This window comes from Lagenorhynchus albirostris, chromosome 8, assembly GCF_949774975.1.
Source record: "Lagenorhynchus albirostris chromosome 8, mLagAlb1.1, whole genome shotgun sequence".
Taxonomy (NCBI): Eukaryota; Metazoa; Chordata; class Mammalia; order Artiodactyla; family Delphinidae; genus Lagenorhynchus; species Lagenorhynchus albirostris.
Genome location: NC_083102.1, coordinates 75,090,816 through 75,108,601, shown reverse-complemented (window position 1 = coordinate 75,108,601; position 17,786 = coordinate 75,090,816). Strand labels below are relative to the sequence as shown.

At 41.1% G+C, this 17,786-nt stretch overlaps 1 protein-coding gene and 1 non-coding gene across 3 annotated transcripts in view; one reads left to right on the top strand and one right to left on the bottom strand.

Annotated features, from left to right (window-relative positions):
* The window catches only part of IGF2BP3 (insulin like growth factor 2 mRNA binding protein 3), a 137,492-nt gene that overhangs the window by 53,664 nt on the left and 66,042 nt on the right, over positions 1–17,786 (top strand). The gene's annotated exons all lie outside the window — the stretch shown is intronic.
* Positions 6,466–6,573, bottom strand: LOC132525013 (U6 spliceosomal RNA). The gene has a single exon (XR_009542148.1). It is a non-coding gene; the product is annotated as a U6 spliceosomal RNA (small nuclear RNA).

Genomic DNA, 17,786 nt, shown 5'->3' with positions numbered 1-17,786 from the left:
TTAACATGTATATATTTGTGTTCTGCCATCGCAGTCAGGATATAGGATAATCCTATTGCACCAAAAAAAACACCCCCATGGTAACCTTGGGGGTGTTTTACTTGCTGCCCCCACCAACAAATAAAGAGTTGGTGTGTGTCATATGATAAATATGTTTAACTTTATAAGAAACTGACAAACTCATCTCCAAAGTGGCTGTACCATTTTTACATTCCCACCAGTAATTTTTTTTAACATCTTTATTGGAGTATAATTGCTTTACAATGGTGTGTTAGTTTCTGCTTTACAACAAAGTGAATCAGTTGTAAATATACATATGTTCCCATATCTCTTCCCTCTTGCATCTCCCTCCCTCCCACCCTCCCTATCCCACCCCTCTAGGTGGTCACAAAGCACCGAGCTATCTCCCTGTGCCATGCGGCTGCTTCCCACTAGCTACCTATTTTACATTTGGTAGTGTATCTATCCCACCAGTAATTTTTGAGTGATCCAGATGGTCAGCATCATCACCAGCATTTGGTATTGTTGATGTTTTTTATTTTAGCTACTCTAATAGATGTGTAGTGGTATCTCATTTTGGTTTATTTACATTTCTGTAATGGCTAATGATGTTGAGCATTTTTTTTTTTTTTTTTTGCGGCACACAGGCCTCTCACTGTTGTGGCCTCTCCCGTTGCAGAGCACAGGCTCCGGACGTGCAGGCTCAGCGGCCATGGCTCACGGGCCCAGCCGCTCCGCAGCATGTGGGATCTTCCCAGACCGGGGCACGAACCCGTGTCCCCTGCATCGGCAGCTGGACTCTCAACCACTGCGCCACCTGTTGAGCATTTTTTCATGTACTAATTATCTTCTGCATATCCTCTTTGAAATGTCTGGTTACCTCTTTTGCTACTTAATTGGGTTGTTTTCTTATTATCGGGTTTTGAGAGTTCTTCATCTGTCATGGATACAAGTCTTTAGTCAACTATGTGATTTGCAGATATTTTCTCCTGATGAGTAATTCTTCCCATTCCCTTATCATTTTCTTTATCAGAACAAAAGTTTTAAACTTTAATGAAGTCCAATTTATTTATTTCGACCATCCCCCCTTTTTGTATAGTACTTTTGGTGTGTTGTCTAAAAACTGTACTTAAATCTAGCCTATGAAAGTTTTCTCCTGTTGTGAAGTTTTATAGCCTTATGTTTTTTTTTTTTAATCTAAATTTATTTATTTTTGGCTGCGTTGGGTCATCGTTGCTGCACGCAGGCTTTCCCTAGGTGCGGCCAGAAGGGGCTACTATTCACTGCGGTGTGCAGGCTTCTCATTGTGGTAGCTTCTCTTGTTGCAGAGCACGGGCTCTAGGTGTGCGGGCTTCAGTAAGTAGTTGTGGCACGTGGGCTCAGTAGTTGTGGCTCGCAGGCTCTAGAGCACAGGCTCAGCAGTTGTGGCGCACCGGCTTAGTTGCTCCATGGCATGTGGGATCTTCCCGGACCAGGGCTCAAACCCATGTCCCCTGCATTGGCAGGAGGGTTCTTAACCACTGCGCCACCAGGGAAGTCCCTAGCCTTATGTTTTACATTTATACCTATGATGCATTTTGTATTAATTTTTGTATAATGTGTGAGGCTTAGGCAGACACATTTTTTTTGCATATCGATGTCTAGTTAATCCAACACAGTGTGTTGAAAAGACTGTCCTTTCTCCATTGAATTGCCTTTGCATTTTTGTCACAAATCATTTGGCCATGTTTGTGTGAATATTTCTGGATTCTGTTTTGCTCCGTTGATTTATATGCTATCCCTTTGTCAATACTATACTTTCTTGGCAGCTGTGGCTTTAAATAGTAAGTCTTAAAGTTGGGTAGTGTTATTCTTCTAACCTTATTCTTTTTCAAATTGTTATAGCTATTCTAGTTACTTTGCCTTTCCATATATATTTTAGAACCAGTTTTTGGTTCTAAAAATTCTGCTGGAAGTCAACAAGTCCTACATGTGTTTTGTGAGATTCATACCTATGTATTTAAATTGGGGGGGCCTGCTGTTATAAATGATTTTTTATTTTAAACTGTAAAGTACACATAAAATTCACTATACTAACCATTTTAAAGCATATTGTTCAGCAATGTTAAGTATATTTACATTGATGCTAAACTAATTAGTTCTAAAAGTTTAAAAAAAAATGTTATATTTTGTTGGCTGCTCTGCAAGGCTTGGGACTTTAGTTCCCTGAGCAGGGATTGAACCCGGGCCCTGGAAGTGAAAGCTCTGAGTCCTAACCCCTGGACCGCCAGGGAATTTCCCTAAAAGTTTGTTTTCTTAATAGATTGTGTGAAATTTTCTACTTAGACAATCATGTCATTGCAAGTTGGCATAGTTTCACTTCTTTTCCAATCTATATGCCTTTTGTTTCCTTTTCTTGCCTTGTTACACTGCCCGAGTTCTTTGAATGAGAGTAGACATCCTTGCCTTTTTCTTACCCTTTGTGAGAAAACATCCAGTCTTTGACCTTTAAGTAAAATGTTAGCTGTAGGGTTTTTGTAGATGCCCTTTATGTGGTTGAGGATATTATTTATATTCCTAGTTTGCTGACCGTCTTTATAATGAGTGAATGTTGGTTTGTGTCAAATGCTTTTTCTGCAAAAATTGATATGAGCATACATTTGTTTTAGGCTGTTACTACGATGGATTATATTGTTCTTCAAATATTGAACCAATCTTACATTCCTGTGATAAATTCCACTTGGTTGTGGCGTTTATTCTTTGAACATATTCCTTGATTCAATTTGCTCACTTTTTGGTTGACAACTTACTGTATTTCTCTTGATGAGGGATATTTGTTTGTAGTTTTATTTTTTTGTGTTGTCTTTGACTTTGTTATCAGGGTAACAAACCCTCAAACTGTCTTGTGAAGTGCTTGCTTATGTGTTCTGGAAGAGGTTGTGCTGAGTTGGTGTTATTTCTTTAAACGTTTGATAGCATTTGCCAGTGAAACCACCTGAGCATAGAGATTTCTTCCTCAGAAGACTTTTTATTTTTTTTTTAGCTCAAATTCAGTCTTTGAAAATAGTTACAGGGCTTTTTTGGCTATTTTATCTTGCGTAGTTTTGGTGATTTGTAGTTTCTGAAAAATTGGTTCATTTCATCCAAGTTGTTGAATAGAGGTGCATAAAGTTTTGCAGTATTCCCTCATTATGCTTTAATTGACTTGGGGTCTATAGTGTTATCTCCTTTGTTCCTGATATTGGTAGTTTGTGATCTCTTGCCCCCCCCCGCCCCCCCTCTGTTTCCCTCTGTCTCTCTCATCATCTTTGTCAGTCTGGCCAGAGGTTTAATTTATTTATTTATGTTCCTCCAAAGAAACAGCATTTGGTTTCATTGATCTTTACCTTCTTTCTTTCTTTTCATTGATTTTGCTCTTCAGTATTTCATTTATTCTGCTTGTTTTGGGTTTATTTTGTGCTTCCTTTTGCTAGTTTTTTAAGTTGGAAGCTTGGGTTATTAATTGGAGACCTTTTTTTTCTAATGTAAACATATGATGCTATGAATTTCCCTTTAAAGCACTTAATCCCATAAATCTTGGTGTATTTTTAAAATTTTTGTTCAGTTCCAAATATTTTCTAATTTCCCTTGAGACTTCCTCTTTGACCTGTGGATTTTTTTTTTTTTGGACTATGTAGTTTAAATTTCCAAATGATTGGAGATTTTCCAGTTATCTTTTTGTTATTAACTTCTAGTTTAATTCCATTATGGTTCGTAAACATACCTTATATGTTTATATTTCCTTAAAACCTGTTGATACCTGTTTTATATCTTTGTTTTAGACAGATACAGTATATCTTGGGAAATGTTTCATGTTGGGTAGAGTGTTTCTTTTAAACATTTCTTGGGAAATGTTTCATGTTGGGTAGAGTGTTTCTTTTAAGTTTTTTCTAGTCTCTACCTACTAGATACCAGCAGCTCCCTGCCTGCCCAAGTTGTGATTATCAACAATGTCAACAGACATTGTCAAATATCCTCTTGGGGACAACATAATCCCCAGTTGAGAACCACTTTCTGGTAAGTAATGTGTTATTTTTCTCTGGCTGCTTTCAAGGGTTTTTTTTGTCTTTGATTTTCAACAGTTAGTTTATGATATGTCTGGAGATAGATTTCTTTGGGTTTATCTTGTTTGAGGTTGTAAAGGGAAAGAACCCAGTTTTCCCCCTGTGTCGGGAGAAACCCAGTTCTTTCCTATTATGTGTTTTTTTTTTCCTGTGTGTCTCCTTTATTACTCAGAACACTTCACTTCTGTCACTCTGGTCACCAATGTGTGGCGATGTTTCCCTTCAACAAGCAATTCTCTGCAACACCAGCTGGGTGTCCTACAATTTTAACTGAATTTTTAACACTTTCTACCTGGAGATAATGTTAGGTTCCACAGGTTAAGGGCCTGTAGCCTCAGTAGTCCCAGAAGACGACACCCTGCCCTTGCCTTGCATGTGTCAGTCACAAGCCTGGGTTATCATCACCTGTGCTTCTGACCAACCAGCTATAGAGAGAAGGTTCCAAAGACCTCGCTCCTTGGGTTTGACTGATTTGCTAGAGTGGCTTACAAAACTGAGGGCAACATTCACTTACAGTTACCAGTTTATTAAAGGATATAATAAAAAATACAGATGATTAGCCCAATGAGATATATATAAGGCGAGGTCTGGGAGAGTCCTGAGTGCAGGAACTTCTGTCCCTGTGGAGTTGGGGTACATCACCCTCCCTATGTGGATGTGTTCAGTCACCTTTAAGCTCTGTGAACCTCCTACTCTTGGGATTTTATGGAGGCTTCTTGTAGGCATGATCAATTATTAACTCCATTTCCAGCGCCTCTCCCCTCTCTGGAGGACAGGGCACGGGGCTGAAAATTCCAGGCTTCTGATCATGGCTTGATCTTTCTGGTGACCAGCTCCCAACCAGGAGCCATCCAAGAACCTACCTAGAGTTTCCTCAGTAGAACAGGAGATACACCTAGTGCTCTTATCACTTAGGAAATTACAAGAATTTTAGGAGTTCTGTGCCAGGAAGAGGAGGGGTTGAGGCTGGGAGACCAATATATGTATTTTCTATTATCTCACAGGGGTTCACTGAACTTTTTCAATCTATAGGTTTATATCTTTTGCCAAATTTGGAGAATCTTCAGTAACCATATATATATTTTTTAACATCTTTATTGATGTATAATTGCTTTACAATGTTGTGTTAGTTTCTGCTGTATAACAAAGTGAATCAGCTATATGCATACATATATCCCCATATCCCCTCCCTCTTGTATCTCCCTCCCACCCTCCCTATCCCACCCCTCTAGGTGGTCACAAAGACGTGAGCTGATCTCCCTGTGCTATGCGGCTGCTTCCCACTAGCTATCTATTTTACATTTGGTAGTGTATATATGTCCATGCCACTCTCTCACTTTGTCCCAGTTTCCCCTTCCCCTTCCCCTTCCCTGTGTCCTCAGGTCCATTCTCTACGTCTGCATCTTTACTCCTGTCCTGCCCCTAGGTTCATGAGAACCATTTTTTTTTTTAGATTCCATATATATGTGTTAGCATACGGTATTTGTTTTTCTCTTTCTGACTTATTTCACTCTGTATGACAGACTCTGGGTCCATCCAACTCACTTCAAATAACTCAATTTTGTTTCTTTTTATGGCTGAATAATATTCCATTGTATATATGTGCCACATCTTCTTTATCCATTCATCTGTCGATGGACATTTAGGTTGCTTCCATGTCCTGGCTATTGTAAACAGAGCTGCAATGAACATTGTGGTACATGACTATTTTTGTGAATTATGGTTTTCTCAGGGTATGTGCCCAATAGTGGGATTGCTGGGTTATATGGTCGTTTTATATTTAGTTTTTTAAGGAACCTCCATACTGTTCTCCACAGTGGCTGTATCAATTTACATTCCCACCAACAGTGCAAGAGGGTTCCCTTTTCTCCACACCCTCTCCAGCATTTACTGTTTGTAGGTTTTTTGATGATGGCCATTCTGACCAGTGTGAGGTGATAGCTCATTGTAGTTTTGATTTGCATTTCTCTAATGATCAGTGATGTTGAGCATCCTTTCATGTGTTTGTTGGCAATCTGTATAACTTCTTTGGAGAAATGTCTATTTAGGTCTTCTGCCCATTTTTGGATTGGGTTGTTTGTTTTTTTGATACTGAGCTGCATGAGCTGCTTGTATATTTTGGAGATTAATCCTTTGTCAGTTGCTTCGTTTGCAAATATTTTCTCCCATCCTGAGGGTTGTCTTTTCATCTTGTTTATGGTTTCCTTTGCTATGCAAAAGCAAAATAAGTTTCATTAGGTCCCATTTGTTTATTTTTGTTTTTATTTCCATTTCTCTAGGAGGTGGGTCAAAAAGGATCTTGCTGTGATTTTTGTCATAGAGTGTTCTGCCTATGTTTTCCTCTAAGAGTTTTATAGTGTCTGGCCTTACATTTAGGTCTTTAGGAAATATGGAACGCTTCACGGATTTGTGTGTCATCCTTGAGCAGGGGCCATGCTAATCTTGTCTGTATTGTTCCAATTTTTAGTATATGTGCTGCTGTAGTGAGCACTTCAGTAACCATTTATTCAAAGATATGTTCAACAAGTATTTTTCCTTTTTCCTGTCTTTCTGAGATACCGATAACGTAAATTAGGCTTTTGGTATTTTCCCACAGGGCTTTGAGCCTCTGTGCATTTTTTCTCTCAGTTGTTCAGATTGAATAATTGCTATTGATCTGTCTTCGTGAGCAGTGACAGTTTCCTTTGTTGTTTCCAGTCTGCTGTTTTGTTCATCCAGTGAGTTTATTTAGGGTTATTGTGTTTTGGTTCTAAATTTTTATTTCTTTTATACCTACTGTTTCTTGGACATTTTCTTTCTGTTCTTTTCAAGAGTGCTCACCCTTTGTGGAACATTTTTATAATAGTTTCTTTAAAGTCTGTCAGATAATTCCAACATCTTTGTCATTCTTGGCATTTGCATTTGTTGATTGCCTCATCCCCTATGAGTTGAGATTTTCCTAGCTCTTTATATAAGTAATTTTGGATTGTACCTTGAACATTTTGAATATAATATTATGAGACTCTGGATCTTGGTTCAAACCCTATGGAGAATGTTGATAATTTCATTTTAGAATACAGTTTGACCCAATTGGCTTCAGGCTGCAAGTTGCAGCCGGCCTTCTGTGGATTATGGTTCCAATTTCACTTCATTTTTGAAGCCTTTGAAGTACTCTTTGGCTCTGTCTCCTGTGTGTAGTAGCACTCAGTGGGTGGCCAGTTTGGGACCTGGGTGATGATCTCTCCCATGGTTCTGCTCTCAAAGTCTTGGGTATGCTGTTTGTTTTCTGATGCAAGCATGTGCATATTGGAGCTAAATCCAGGATTTCCTAAACAGCTTCATGCAGTTGCTTTCCTGAGCTCCTCCCTTTGCATGATCTGATTAGTACTTTGATTCTCAAGGGCTTCTCTTTCTGGTTTTTCAGCCAGAAAAGATAGGGCCTTGGTTACCCTGCTTGGTTGTACACTTCTCATGACTGCACTCATGTCTGGGGCTAAGTGGCAGGAAGACAGGGGCAAAAAAGCAATAGGATTCAACCCACCCCCTTGGAACCATAGTTCTTCCCCTTCATCAGAGTTTTAGGTACCCCTTTCCTGCTCTTCAAGCCAGAGCTGTAGGACTTCTCCTCGAGTTCTGTCTGTGCTCAGTAACAATTTCCAAGTGTTTTTTGTTTGTTTGTTTGTTTGTTTGTTTGCGGTACGCGGGCCTCTCACTGTTGTGGCCTCTCCCATTGCAGAGCACAGGCTCCAGACGCGCAGGCTTAGCGGCCATGGCTCACGGGCCCCGGAGCGGGGCACGAACCCGTGTCCCATGCATCGGCAGGCGGACTCTCAACCACTGCGCCACCAGGGAAGCCCCAATTTCCAAGTTTTAAACTGCCCCAAGTCCAGGCTGGGGCATACCAGAGGGAAGAAGGGCAGAATAAATCATCTCACGTTTGGTGGTACTTTAAATTCCCCGCTCCACCTGCTATCATCTACTTTTCTTTTTTTTAAAACATAAATTTATTTATTTTTAAGTTTATTTTTGGCTGCGTTGGGTCTTCGTTGCGGTGTGTGGGCTTCCTATTGTGTGGTGGCTTCTCTTGCTGTGGAGCACGGGCTCTAGGCGCGTGGGCTTCAGTAATTGTGGCTCGCGAGCTCTAGAGTGCAGGCTCAGTAGTTGTGCACAGGCTTAGTTGCTCCACGGCATGTGGGGTCTTTCTGGACCAGGGCTGGAACCCGTGTCCCCTGCATTGGCAGGCTGATTCCTAACCACTGTGCCACGAGGGAAGTCCCTTATATACTTTTCAGAGTCTTCAAATAGTTGCGTCATACGGTCTGTCCAGATTTTATCCTCATTCCATGGGAGAAACAGGGTAGACTATCCCCACTCAGTTTATAGTTTTCTTGTTACTTTGAAATTTCAAGAGGTTAAATTATCTCTTGAGAAATAAATGATATTGAATCATTTATTTCTTAAGAATAGAGTAACTATTAAGTAACTTGCTTTAAGGGTTTTTTTTTTTTTTTCTCATAGGTAACCCTTGGTTGAATTAAGGCTGAGCAGGGACTTAGCTATCATTTACAAAAAGAAGCTTGTATTCAAACTGTCCATGTGATCCAGTACTGGAGATGTGTGTGTAAGGCTAAAAGAGAGATAATTTCACATTTAAATTTATAAAAGCCTTCACCTTTTGCTCTTTTCCTATTGCTTCCCACCTCTGACATGAATGAACAAAATATTCAGGGTTAACATGGGGGAGGGAGAAGTCCCCAGGCAGGGGGTTTAGAACAGTAAACCAACTGGGAATGGCAGGGCACTCTTAATCCTGTTTCTAATTTTAGCATCAGCAGCCAGAGAGGCAGGGTTGCCTCAGTACTCGAGGTATTTTTTTCCCTTTTGTATTTTTGTATTGCTGAATGGCCTACTTGGTCTTACCCAAAAATACAATCTTACTATTTAGAGTTACTCTCATGTGGGGATGAGAAAGGCTGTAATTTTCTGGGGTCTTCCCTAGATGTGTAGTATACATGCACTGACATCTTCTCAGGATTCCTCAGTTGTTGGTTCTTACACACAAAAGGAGGTGTTCAGTAAGTATTAGTTGAACCGATGAAGTCATATGATGCTTTTCAGAACATGACCGTAACCCAAATAGAGATCAGTGTTCATCTTGATAGATTCTTTCTTGGTCTAATGTTGTTTTGTGTCACACTTCCTCCATGCACAAGTATGTGTAAAAAGAGTTAAAATCGTTTAATTAGCTTAGTTGGATTGATGGTAGTGATTGATATTTCAGTCTTTTTTCTTTTTAACAAGTCCTATATTTGATTTGTCCATTTTCACTCATTTTTAGGCTCACAATTACATTCCTAGCTCTTATTCCCCTTTTCTTTACTACTCTGCCTTTAAGTTTTAGATCAGCTTAATAGCATACACGTGGGGAGTCCTGACCATGGGCAGGACAGGATGCTACACTCTTCAGAAGGAGTCTCATTTGATTCATCCAGCCAACCCTAGATACCGAAAGGAAATAGTGCTATCCTGACTTTAGGGGGTGGAGGGGAGGTAGCTGAGAAATGGAGAGACTTGCCTAGGTTTTACAGCTAACATTGGATGAGTGGAATTCAGACCTGGCAACCTGACCCTAAAGCCCCCTTTTTAAACTGCAGTAGTTTTGTCATCTCATATGTAAAAATAAGAATGTGACCTCTCACTTCCCCTGCAAGTCTATTTATGACTTGAAACACTAACTTCATCAGTATGTTTTTATTTAGATATACTATAATTTCTTACTATGTTTGACCTATAATGAACACTGAGATATTTAAATAAAGAGACTTGCATTTTCAGCTCTCAGACCTGCACCCTCTTTTTGGTTGTTTGCTTGCTTTTATTGCTTATTTTATTTTTTTTGGCCGCACCGTACGGCCTGTGGGATCTTAGTTCCCCGATCAGGGATTGAAACTGGGTCGACGGCAGTGAAAGCCCGAGTCTTAACCACTGGAACACCAGGGAATTCCCCTGCATCCTCTTTTTAACAAACATTTTCTAATGTCCCAATTACAGTCCTGAAGTGAAATTCACAGAAAATATAATTATATATGTATTTAAATCTTTAAAATTAAAATTTAAAAATCAATATAATGTCCTAGACATACCAGAAAGAAGAAATAAAAGGGAATTCGTTTATACAAAGTAATTTTTCAGTACATAAACACCTGGGCACGACCAGAGCTTGAGGCACAGTGAAATAATCAAGTACTTGTACAGTACTTGTATTATTATAGAATAATCCTCAGCAGACCAGTACTGGTGCTAATAATATACAGGTATGACATGGGTGACTCGACATTGTGTTGCTCTCAGTTAAGTGGTTTTCTATAGTGGTGATAAGCAGGTCAAAATATAATTGTATATTGATTTACATGGTGGTTGCAGTTTTGGAAGATAGAATATATATTAAAACTGAGCAATAAATACTAAGGGTATATGCTCAGAAAAAATGGGCTTTTTATGTATATATATGTCAAGGACCTTGAAGAGCTGTGCAGGGCTGGGGTGCCTCCGCTGTGTGAGGCTGTCCTGCACAAATCAGGATGTGTGACATATCTGGTCTCTGCCCGTCCAGTGTTCGTGAGGCCCTCTTCCCCCACCCCAAAGGACCCACAGTTTTCTAAAACCACCCCCGAAGTGGTCAGGTTTTCTCCACTGAGAATTACTGCTCTAGGTTATTCCTTCCCCAGCTTCATGGAAGGATGAGTTTTCTGTTTGTTTGTTTTATTGTTTTGTGTTTTGGCCACACTGTGTGGTATGTGGGATCTTACGTTCCCCAACCAGGGATCGAGCACAGGTCCCCTACATTGGGAGCGTGGAGTCTTAACCACTGGACTGCCAGAGAAGTCCCAAGGATGAGGTTTTTAAATTTCTAATCAATCACTGACATTTTATAAAATGCAAAATTTGTTAGAAAAATGAAATTCTAAAGTCAGTCAAAAACACAAGTCCTGGTCTTTATTCTTAGATTTAGCAGACATAAAATTCCTGGCAATCTGCCATAAAAATTTCTTCCTTTCTCTCTCTCACTCTTTCTCCCTCCCTCCCTCTCTCTCTCCCCCCTCTTCCTTCCCTCCTTCTTTCTTCCTTCCTTTCTTTTTCTCTCTCTTTCTTCCTTTCTCTGTCTCTGTCTCTCTCTTTCACTTTCTCTTTCTTTCTCTCTTTCTTTCTCTCTTTCTCTCTTTCTCTCATTCTCTCTTTCTCTCTTTTCCCTCCCTCCCTCCCCCCCCACCCCCGTCTCTGTCTCTGTCTCTCTGTCTCTCTCCCCCCCCACTTGTGGGATCTTAGTTCCCTGACCAGGGATTGAACCTGTGCCCTCGGCAGTGAAAGCACCGAGTCCTGAGTCCTAACCACTGGACTGTCAGGGAATTTCCCATAAAAATTTCTAAATGTTTAATCTCTACTTCTGAACCTACCTTGCCACGGAGTGGTCTCTTTATCTCAGTCTTTCTTTCCCTGAAGTCACCCAAAGTGAATGTATGTATCTGAAAAATTCTTCCTCTTGGAAGATTTTTTAAAAAATAAATTTATCTTATTATTTTTTAAAATTTTGGGCTGCTTGGGTCTTCGTTACTGCACATGGGGTTTCTCTAGTTGTGGCGAGCGGGGGTTACTCTTCGCTGCGGTGTGCGGGCTTCTCATTGTGGTGGCTTCTCGTTGCAGAGCACGGGCTCTAGGCGTGCAGGCTTCAGTAGTTGTGGCACGTGGGCCTCAGTAGTTGTGGCTCGAGGGCTCTAGAGCGCAAGCTCAGTAGTTCTGGCGCACGGGCTTAGTTGCTCCAAGGCATGTGTGATCTTCCCAGACTAGGGATCGAACCTGTGTCCCCTGCATTGGCAGGCGGATTCTTTACCACCAGGGAAGTCCATCTTGGAAGATTATAGTTGCATTCTCCCTAGCCAAATGCTCAAATGCTTTATTCCCAACACCTCCTTTGTTGTCCATAAATATTACTTTTTACAAAAACTCTTGTTTAATGATGGAAGTGAACTTAACCGCCTTCACTATCAGGGATGCTTTTTTATTCCATGACAGAAATTTGCGGTGTAGTTTAACAGGCATATCTCAAACTGGTTTTGATTCCTCGTTAGCTTTATATACTTAAAATCCACCGTGTTTTCTCCATGCACTTCCACAGAGAAGCAGTGACTTTTCCAACCTTAATTTCAGAAGACTTCCTGCAATGTTTTTCATACCGTGAAGAGCCTTAGTGATTGAAAATAATTCTTATAACGAGCCAAGAAGGGTCCTGGATCATAAAATGCCACAAGCAGTTCACATTGGTGACGCTGATGGCAGAACAGCCTCAGCAGGGGGCCTGCACCTGCTTCTCCTGAGAATCTGTGGGGAGACTGAAAGTGCTCCCTGAGAGATTGGATGCTTTTGGCACAGTGACTGAATCTTAAATGTGACCAGCTTGTTCTTCCTACTTTTGGGTTACTCTGGAACAGCAGAACAGTTGTCTGATTTGTGTAGGGACCGTCCTTCCAGTGTGAGTTAAAAATCTGAGTTTTGATAGCATCCTGAATACCTTCCCTCCTCCAGCTGCCTCTTCACACGCGGTCCTTCTGCTGTGATGCATACAATTGGCTTTGGCCTGTGTTTGTGTAAGTGCCTATGGGGTGGACCCAGGCACAGAGTCACGAGGTGGGTTTTGAAGTTGTTCTCGAGTGAACTGGAAATGCTTGGGCCTTGAGGTGTTTCTTACAATTTTTGGTGCATGTAGCAAGTGCAGTTTGGGGGAAGGACATGATTCTATTGTCTATCTTGCTTTGTAAGGCTGGGTCAGCCTAGTTGGAACAGCCCCCTGTGGTTGTGATAGCTGTGTGGCAGAGGTGGTGGTATGCTTTAGGAAAGCTCTGTTGACAGCACCAGCTCTCAAGATGTGTATCCTGAGGAGCAGGACACAGTCAGCTGAGGCTCTCTGAGACCAAAACCACCTGTTCAGATATAGCTCAGATACATTCTGTTTTTTGACTTCTACAGAGTTGAGATGTGTTCATCATCTTAGATAGATTTACCTATATATGATCAGCCAAAAAAGCAATAGAATAATTTGGGTGGAGAATTTTTGAACATTGTCTTGTTCCATGATCCTCCATCCTAGAGAGATGGGATACAGGAGACATGAATGCTTTTTCAGTTGGTCAGTTCCCATGTGCCTCTCATACACACTGAGAACATGTTTAAAGGTGCATACTTTTTGTCACGTGTTCCATAACCACCAGTTAGTAATCTGATATGGTGTTTAACTAAAGAAATAACAATTTGTTCCAACGTTCGGGGGAAGACTGGTTCATCCGGCCTTAGTGGGTGCTGTGGACTGAATGTTTGTCTCCCCAGAACTCATGTTGAAGCCCTAATCCCCAGTGTGATGGTATTAGAAGGGGGAGCCTTTGGGAGGTAATTAGGTCATGAGAGTAGAGCCCTATGAATGGGATTAGTGCCCTTATAAGAAGAGACACAAGAGATGCTTTCTCTCTGCCATGTGAGAATATAGCAAGAAGGTGACTGTCTATAAATCAGGAAGAGGGCCCTCACCAAGAACTCAACCAGGCTGGCACCCTGATCTTAGACTTCCAGCCTCTAGAACTGTGAGAAATAAATTTCTGTTGTTTAAGCCATCCAGTCTTTGGTATTTGTTACAGCATCCTGAGATGACAAAGATGTTGGGGAAGGTGTCAACATGTGGTATCTTCCTTAGGAAATTTATTTTATAGCTGAATTTTTTCAGTTTAACTTTTATATTGGAGTGTAGTTGATTTACAGAGTTGTGTTAGTTTCAGGTGTACAGCTAAGTGATTCAGTTATACATATACATATACCCATTCTTTTTCAGATTCTTTTCCCATATAGGTTATTACAGAATATTGAACAGAGTTCCCTGTGCTATACAGTAGGTCCTTGTTGATTATTTTATATATAGTAGTGTGTATATGTTAATCCCAAATTCCTAATTTATCCCTCCCCCGACATTTGTTTTCGAAGTCTGTTTCTGTTTTGTAAATAAGTTCATTTGTATCATTTTATTTTTAGATTCCACATATAAGTGATATCATATGATATGTGTCTTTCTCTGACTTACCTCACTTAGTATTGTAATCTCTAGGTCCATCCATGTTGCTGCAAATAGCAGTATTTCATTCTTTTTTGTGGCTAATATCCCATTGTATATATGTATCACATCTTCTTTATCCATTCCTCTGTCGATGGACATTTAGATTGCTTCCATGTCTTGGCTAATGTAAATAGTGCTGCAATGAAAATTGGGGTGCACGTACCTTTTCGAAGTATGGTTTTCTCCAGATATATTCCAGTAGTGGGATTGCTAGATCATATGGTAGTTCTATTTTTAGTTTTTTAAGGAACCTCCATACTGCTCTCCATAGTGGCTGTACCAATTTACATTCCCACCAACAGTGCATGAGGGTTCCCTTTTCTCCGCACCCTCTCCAGCATTTATTGTTTGTAGACTTTTTGATGATGGCCATTCCGACTGGTGTGAGGTGATACCTCATTGTAGCTTTTTTTTTTTTTTTTTTTTTTTTTGCAGTACGCGGGCCTCTCACTGCCACGGTCTCTCCCGTTGCGGAGCACAGGCTCCGGACGTGGCAGGCTCAGCGGCCATGGCTCACCGCGGCATGTGGGATCTCCCCGGACTGGGGCACGAACCCGCGTCCCCTGCATCAGCAGGAGGATTCTCAATCACTGCGCCACCAGGGAAGCCCGTCATTGTAGCTTTGATTTGTATTACTCTAATAATTAATCATGTTGAGCATCTTTTCATGTGCTTTTTGGCCATCTGTATGTCTTCTTCCTTAGGAATTTTAAAGTGACTTTTAAAATTCTGTAGTTTGAAAGTTACCAAATATACACATATAGAGAAAATAGTATAATGAACCCCCATGTACCCAGCTTTAAAGATTATCAGTATTCTTGTTTTATCGATATCCCCTAATTTTGTTGGTTGTCTGGACTATTTTAAAGCAATTCAGGGGGGATTGCTGGCACAGAAGATTTGTTTTACATGCTCACATAAATGTAGGTATATTAGTTTCCTCTGGCTGCTGTAAGAAGTTACCACAAACTTGGTGGCTTAAGACAAGAGAATTTTACTTCCTTACAGTTCAAGAAGCCAGGAGTCTGAAATCAGTCTCAGAGGTCAAGGTGTTGGCAGGGCTGGTACCCTCTGGAGGTGTGGAGGAGAATTCATTTACTTGCCTTTTCCAGTTTTTAGAGGCTGCCTGTATTTCCTGCCTTGTAGCCTCTCCTCCAGGTTCAAAGTACATCACTCCAATCTCTGCTTGTGTTGTCACATGGCTTGCTCTCTGACTTTGATTCCTCTAGTGCCCCTTTTATAAGGACCCTTGTGATAACATCCGGCCCACTTGGATAATTGGGGATAACCTCCCTAGCTCAAGATCCTTAATTCAATCACATCTGCAGAGTCTCTTTTGTCATGTGAGACAACATTCACAGGTTTCAGGGATTAGAAAGTAGACATATTTGGAACCATTATTCAGACTGCCATAGTAGGACCACACTGCGGTCAGCTCTCACATGTCAAATAAATGGTAGGGCCATGATCTCAAGAGTGGAGACTGTAATCATAGGGAAACACATGAAGATTAAGCTCTTCAAAACCTAGCGAGATTTCTGTTCAGAGTACAGCTTGTCATTTTGCACAGTAGATGTGCCATTCCTGTCAGAAAATGAGGAAGAAGGAGGTACGTGTTGGTGAATAACTGGTGCCTTTTCGTACATAACGGAAAAGATAACTGCAGTCCAACATCAGATTCAAGGTGATACTGGTGTGTGCTCCAGCTCAGTCTTGACCTTGTCCAGCCCACAAAACTGTGGACCTAGGGTCATTTTTATCTCTCTTCCCTGAGCTGCAGAGCCTAGCCCCTCCTTGCCTCTGCTTCTCTTGTTATAAGCCTTTATTGAACTTATTTGCGTCCCTGCTATGTGCTAGGGCTGGATCTGCTGCATGCATTTTCACTAAAGGTTTCCAGTGCTTTGCTTATTCTCCACATAAATTTGAAGATGTGTTTTCATAGAGTATAAGGAAGAGGTGATGGGGCTTCCATGTCTGAACATCAAGCCCCAGAATGATGGATAGGAAGACAGGGGGCTTTGTGCGAAGGTGACTCAACCATACGGAGCCTTTTTCCCATCTGTGGAAGAGGTTAACAGTATGGTCCTTTCAGGTTCACCGTGAGAACCAGCAGATAACACAGGTGCCTTGCCCCATAGTTTATTATGAATTAATAAACTTCTTCAATGGATTTTGCCCTTTGGCTGAAATTTTCATCCTTTGGCTCTGCTATAGTGAAGTTAACTTTACTTTTCCTCAACCCCATCACTCTCTTAGTTTCAGGGCTTTTGCATACATGTTTTCTCTGCCTATAATCCATTTGGTTCTTTCTGTTTTTCTTAATTCCCATTATTAGCCTTTAACTCAGATGTCATTTCTTCCACAAAGCCTTATATTTTTCTGCCATACCTGGATTAGGTGTGTCCCCTATATTTCTCTTATACTTAGCACTATAGCACCACTCAGCACTTGATATTTTAATTGCCTTCTGACTTGTTTCTGTTCTCCCATCGGACTCTAAAATTTAGGGGCCAGGGGTTGTGTCTTCTCCTGTGTTGTCATCAAAGACACAGAACAGAGCCTGGTATAGACGAATGGTCAGTGTTCACACACATCTCTTGGTTGGAAACGTTTTCAACTCTGTAATAGATTAAAATTTTTTTTTCATAGTTTGCTGGATTTTACGGGGGGTGGGGTGTTGGGAGGGATGGATAGGGTAGGTAGAAGAAAACAGGATATAAGTTTTTTGTCTCAGGTCATTGAGTTTGCTGAAGGAGAAATCAGTCACTGAAGTGTTCTAAAAAAAAATTGGTGTTGTTTGTGGATTGTGGGGTGGGGGTGGGGGAACAAATTGAAATCTTCCTCCAAGCTATGTTGGGCTCTTTGCTAGCAGGGAACAAGTTGTGTTTTAGAGAGAAATCTGGTATTTTATCTTGCTTTGGCTGCTTGTTTTATGTTATAAGTAGTTCAAGTGTTTTTGGTTAGTTTTTCTAATAGTGTTTTACCTTAAAATACAGTTTTCTAGTTTTTTTTTAATAACTTTTAAAAAATTTTTATTTATTTTTGGCTGTGTTGGGTCTTTGTTGCTGCGTGCGGGCTTTCTCTAGTTGTGGAGAGCGGGGGCTACTCTTAATTGCGGTGCGCGGGCTTCTCATTGCGGTGGCTTCTCTTGTTGCGGAGCACGGGCTCTAGGCACGTGGGCTTCAGTAGTTGTGGCACGTGCGCTTCAGTAGTTGTGGCACGCAGGCTTCAGTAGTTGTGGCATGCGGGCTTCAGTAGTTGTGGCTCACGGGCTCTAGAGCACAGGCTCAGTAGTTGTGGCGCACGGGCTTAGTTGCTCCCCGGCATGGGGGGTCTTCCCGGACCAGGGCTGGAACCCTTGTCCCCTGCATTGCCAGGCATATTCTTAACCACTGCATCACCAGGGAAGCCCCCAGCTTTCTATTTTGGGTAAAATTCAGTTTCTTATTTTTTTCTTTTTCAAAGAAAAACATCAGACCTTGTGTTGAAGAAATGAGTCACAGGGAAGTTGGAAGCATCATTGAGTGATGCTCCCTATGGCTGTTACTGAGTGGGCTGTGTTCCCAGATGCC